This window comes from Meriones unguiculatus, chromosome 9 (assembly GCF_030254825.1).
Source record: "Meriones unguiculatus strain TT.TT164.6M chromosome 9, Bangor_MerUng_6.1, whole genome shotgun sequence".
In the NCBI taxonomy this organism is placed as follows: Eukaryota; Metazoa; Chordata; class Mammalia; order Rodentia; family Muridae; genus Meriones; species Meriones unguiculatus.
In genome coordinates, this window is record NC_083357.1 from 63,513,198 (window position 1) to 63,519,085 (window position 5,888).

Sequence of the window (5,888 nt, forward strand, 5' to 3'; positions counted from 1 at the left end):
TACAAGGTAAAGAAGTCAACCTCTAGGATATCTTTTGAGTGGAAAAAGAAGATACAAACATGTTCGTTCGTCATTTAAGCTACTTTTGTCCCTGTGACAAGATACCTGAGGAAATCACCCCAGGGAGGATCAAGGTTTCTTTTGGCTCCCAGTTCCAGAGGCTTTAAGTCTGCAGCTTCATTGCTGTGGGTCTGTGGGAAGGCAGACCACAATGGTGGGGGGAGAATGGGTCAGAGGAGGTTTCTCGTGAGGAGAGAGACAGAGAAGGCCAGGGACTAAGTTTATTTCTGAAGACACATTTCTAGCGTTGGCTTCCTCATTCCTAGTTCCCCTTTCTCAATAGCCCATTCGACTGTGACATCATCAGTTAGAGCCTTCATGATACAATCACACCTCAGTAGCCCCAACTGGGGTTGACCCATAAACCCCAAAAGTTGGGGGGTGGGGCTGGGGGGAGGTATATATACTCCACAACCAAATTACAGCACTGCACGTGTAAAAAGAGAAACTGAACAGTAAGAAAACCTGCAGGTGACTTGAGAACACTTGAATGAAACTTTAAATCTGTCCTTTTACATGTATTTTTTTTTTAGGTTCAAAAGACTACAAATCTATTGCAAACTTAAAAACCATCTGAAAAAAGAACCCACACGTACAAGAAAACAATTCAAAAATGAATGCTAACAAGAATAAAACCATATAGTGAAAAGAATTATCTAAGTGATTTTCAAATTAGATATTTGAGTGCACATTTGTAATGAGGTATCTAATAAAGAGACATAGAAACAAATAATATTAAATACTCTTCACAAGCTCATTATTAGAAAAAATGTAAACAAATAATTATGATTATAGTGTTTGAAAGCAACATTTCAAGTATAGGAAAATCGATCCAGTATGAAAATTAAAGAATACATAAAAAACTTTCATATCTCAATAAAAATATTAGCATGAACCTTTTAAAAATCAAAGATACTGACTTTTTAGATTTATCCAGTGAAAAGGCTAAAAGAAGAGAAATAACAGGTAGCAGAGAGGTGGCTCGGTGGTTATGAGTCACAAGGGATGGCTGTTCTTGAGGAGGACCAGAATTTGGATCCTAGTATCCATGTCAGGTGTAGCTCCAGATCTGTGGGATAGGCCACTCTCTTCTGACCTCAGTGGGAACCCACATGCACACAGACACGTAAATAAAATAACTATCAATAAAGCAAATTAAACTACCGATGATCCCCAGTCAGTAAGCACCTGCTGTGGAGATAGTGGTGTCTTGTCTAGAAGCAAGGCCCTAGAAAATCAGTTGTACTCAGCTGTGGAGAAGACCCTGGAATTCAGACTCTGGAATGTTCCATTTTATTATGAAAGCTCTGAAAGACACAGTACATATTTAAAATAAAACCAAACCGCAAAGTGTTCCTGGTAGCCAAAGTGGAGGCCATGTAAATGGTACTAACAATAAGAGATGCAATTGCTAAAACCCATTGATTTCACAAAAGCCAAGTAATCCCTAAAAAGAAAACAACTCATTGGATACTATTGAAAAGAACTAAGGCAAAAAAAAAAAAAAAAAAAAATACCACAGAACTGAAAACTGGAATGAAGGAATTAAGGATTAAACACTGATTCCATCTCTCCCCACATACCGTATTTCAAGTTATCAGAATAGTGTAGAGAATGAAAGGGCAGAACTGTAAAATCATTTCTGCAGTTAATGGTGTCAGTAGATTAAGAACCAGGTCAAAGGTGGGTGAGGAGCTCAGAATATGGCAGGCAGGGCGGGGAGATCAGACTGTCCCCTTCTGAATCCACTGACCCATTGCTGTCAACTGTGGGATAGCCACACTTCACGCACCTTCTGCCTTGGGCTGGCACAAAGCTCACGGCACTGCATGAAATCTTAGCTTAAAAAAGCAAAACTTTATCAAATGTGGTTTCAGGAAACCTATGCACACACAGGGGGCAAATTGAGACCGTGGGCTTTACATACAGCTGCTTTGGCCTATGGAACATGCCAGTGACTGCCTTAAATCTAAAAATTACCTTTAATTATAAAATATGTGTCTGTATGTGTATGTAGGGTTTCCTCTAATCTGGCAGATCACTCATCGAATGGAACCAGGGGCATGCTGGGTTGAACTTGGACCTCACAACACATTCTATGAAGAAACACATTGACTATGCTTTGCGTTACATAAGCAAAAGCAACTTGGGGAGGAAAAAGCTTCTTTCAGCTTATAGCTTACAGTCCACCACGAAAGAAAGTCAGGTAATCAAGGCCGGAGCTTGGAAGCAGAAAGTGAAACAGGCATGAAGGAGTGCTGCTTACTGGCTTACTCCCCACGGTTTATCAATCTGCTTTCTCAGACACCCAGTATGTCTTGCCAGGGACTAATACCACGCACAGGAAGATGGACCCTCCCGCATCAATCTTAATTAAGGAAAAAGACCCCTCCACCTCCCAGGCTTGCCCATAGAGCAATCTGATGCAAGAAATCTATTCATCGAGGTTTCCTCTTCCCAGATGACTCTGTATCAAGATGACAAAAACAAAGGAGCAAACAAAATTCCTAATCATCGAGGTTTTCAAGATTTATTTGTCCATCACTCGACTTCAGGAAAGATTTGCTTGCGTATGTCCATGGTGTGGTAATCCCAGAACTAGGCTGGGTGGCTTGAATGTTCCTCTTCTCCCAAGGCTTGCTTCCTTGGCTTTTAGAATCCCACAGCCCGTTTGGTGCTTGTGGAGGCCAGAGGAGTTGGATGTCCCTAAAGCTGGAGTAACACACATTTGTGAGCTGCCTGATGTGGCCACTAAGAACCCAGTTCAGGTCCTCTAGAAAAACAGTGTGCTGGTTGACTTTTGTCAACCGAACGCTAGCTAGGGTTATCTGGGAAATCATTTGAGAAATGCCTCCATCAGAATGGCATATGTTCAAATTTTGCGGGGCATTCTCTTGGCTGATGATTGATGTGGGAGGGCACAGCTCATTGTGGGCAGGTGGTCCTGGGTTGTATACATATCTTTTTAAAAAAACATGGAAAACAAGGTAGTAAGCAGTCATTTTCCCGTGGCCCTCTGCTTGAGTTCCTTCCCTGGCTTCCCAGGAGCATGGACTGTAAGTTAAATAAATCCTTTCTTCTCCGGGGAGATTTTGGTCTTGGTGTTTATCATAGCAACAAACGCCTGGCTGATATGAGCAGTGAGCTCTCTTACCACGGAGCCACCTCTCCAGTCACTTGTTCTCTCTAACTAGGGTGTGATTAATTCCTTCATGGTGTCCTGAGCTGGAGAACCTGAGATGAAATAGGATTTTTTTTAAGGCTATAAAGATGGTTCTTCTGAGGGAGAGCTGGAATTAGAGCTGAATCTGATATGTAAAATTGGATCAAAACATTTAATTCCTGCCTCTAATTGTTTTAATGGATATATTATTTTAAAAGATTATTAAAACAGCTGTTGCTATGCAAATGCCTTTCAAAAGTCAGATCATAGGCTCCAAATATAGACTTGAACCTTATCTCCCTTATCTTGGCTTGATGATCTGTAAAGGGTCCGTGAAAGTCCAATCACAACCAGACCAGCGGGTACTGAAGAACTTTCCAAAGCACAGTGTCCCCGGGCACTTACTGCTGTGTTTTCTTTGTGGGGGCAAAGTCTGTAAATAAATATTTCTGTTCATTGTCACTTGAGAGCCCCCAGAGGGGAAACATGATGTACCCCCAGAGACTGGAAAAAAACAGTCATCCAACCCTCGTGTGGAACATATCAGAGGGAGCCATTGGCTGGGTCACAGAGCAGAGGGGTCTGACGGGAAGTTCTGGGAAAGATAGGGGCTCCCTGAGGGTTAAACTAATTGGAGGTGGAATCTCCCTCTGGCTTCCCCTCTCTCTCTCTCTCTCTCTCTCTCTCTCTCTCTCTCTCTCACTTGTGTCTGCTCTTGAACTTGGAGTTGCTGAAATGTGAAATGCTAATAACAGCAGAGGGGATGTGTGTCACCAGGCTACCCGATGGGATTCTGTGTCTCCAAACTCACACCCAGGGTATAAGAGGACTTGGGAGTCCTTCAGAGTCCTTCAGGCTCTTACATCGATAGATAGACCTTCCGCAAAGATCTTGGTCTAGTGAAGGGGGAGCTAGAGGGAGACGAAACGGTTGAATGATTATCTAAGGGTCACGCATGAATCTGTACACTGTGGACTGCTCAGCTCTTTTGTTATCCATGCAGATGGAATTAGCTTCCATGTAGAATTAGCTCTGACCTGCCCAGATATGAGCAAGCAGGCTTATATTCCCTCAACCATAGCCGGGAGCTACCCTACTATCATGCTTCCCTCAACCCCCGCCCTGGTGGACTGTCCCTCAAATGGTGAGCTTGAGTAAGTCCTTCCTTTTTAAAGTAGCTCTCACCAGGCATTTGGCTGGGCCTGCAGGTCTGCGAGAAGCCATGGTTATGGGTGTCTGTTCTGCAGGATGGGGTTCATGAAAGTAGTCAAGATGAAGGCCTACTTTAGATACCAAGTGAGATTTAGAAGGTGGCGAGAGGGTAAAACTGACTACTATGCTGGGAAATGACTAGTGATCCATGACAAAAATAAGTACAACACACCCAAATACAGGTAGTATTTGGTAGTCCATGAGACTAACAGACACATCATCTGCCAGATTGCTTATGCCCATAGGAAGGGGATATGGTGGTCTTCACAGCCTATGCACACGAACTGCCAAAATACTGTGTGAAAGTTGGCCTGACCAATTATGCTGCAGCCTATTGGCCTGCTGCTGGCCCACAGGCTTCTCAATAGGTTTGTCATGAACAAGATCTATGAAGGCCAAGCGGAGGGGACTGGAGATGAATACAAGGTGGAAAGCATTGATGATCAGCCTGGGGCCTTCACTAGCTATTTGCATGCAGGTCTTGCACAAACTACAACTGCCAATAATGTTTTTGGGGGCCCTGAAGGGAGCTATGGATGGAGGCTTGTCTGTCCCGCATAGTACCAAACGATTCCCTGGTTGTGACTCTGAAAGCAAGGAGTTCAAAGCAGAAGTACATTGGAAGGACATCATGGGTCAGGATGTTGCAGACTACATGTGGTACCTAATGGAGGAAGGTGAAGATGCATTCAAAAAAGTGTTCTCTCAGTACATAAAGAGCAACATAATTGCAGACATGATGGAGGAGACGTACAAGAAAGCTCGTGCTGCTATCCGAGATGATTCAGTCTATGAGAAGAAACTCAAGAGAGAACTGAAAAAAAAGAGGTGAAACCGTCCCAAAATGTCCCTTGCCCAGTAGAAAGATTGGGTTGCTCAAGAGACAGCAAGCTTCTTCACAGCTCAGGAATGGGCTGCTGAAAGCTAAATTGTATATGTATATGAAGATTTTTTTTTCATAAAGACAATAAAATTATTGGCCAAACAGCTAAAAAAATGCTTTTTATGCTTTTTAGTTTTTAATTTATTACTGGTGTGTGTGTGTGTGTGTGTGTGTGTGTGTGTGTGTGTGTGTGTGAATGTGGTTCATAGCACACCAAGACACGTATGTAGAGGTCAGAGGACAACTTTTGGAAGTAGGTAATAGAACTCAGGCTTTTAGCAGCTGCTATCTCCCCTGCTCACTTGATTTGTTTTTTAACATAGAAACTGGTATTTTCCTCATTGTTTATCCTTCCTCCCTTTGAGATAGGCTCTCGCTGTGTTTCCCTGGCTTCCCTGGACCTTGTAGCCCAGTTGGCCTCAAACTCACAAATCCACCTGCCTCTGCTTCAGGACTGCTGGGATTAAAAGGTGGGTACTACCATACCTGGTCTCATTGTCTCATTTTTTATTTTCATTCCCTGATGACTAACGATGTACAACATTTTCTAAAATGAAAGTTGGTGGTCAT

General features: G+C 43.0%; 1 pseudogene; it reads left to right on the top strand.

Moving 5' to 3' along the window:
• Positions 1-4,471: 4,471 nt before the first annotated feature.
• LOC110559339 (large ribosomal subunit protein uL18-like) lies at positions 4,472-5,363 on the top strand (annotated as a pseudogene).
• The last annotated feature ends 525 nt before the right edge of the window (positions 5,364-5,888 follow it).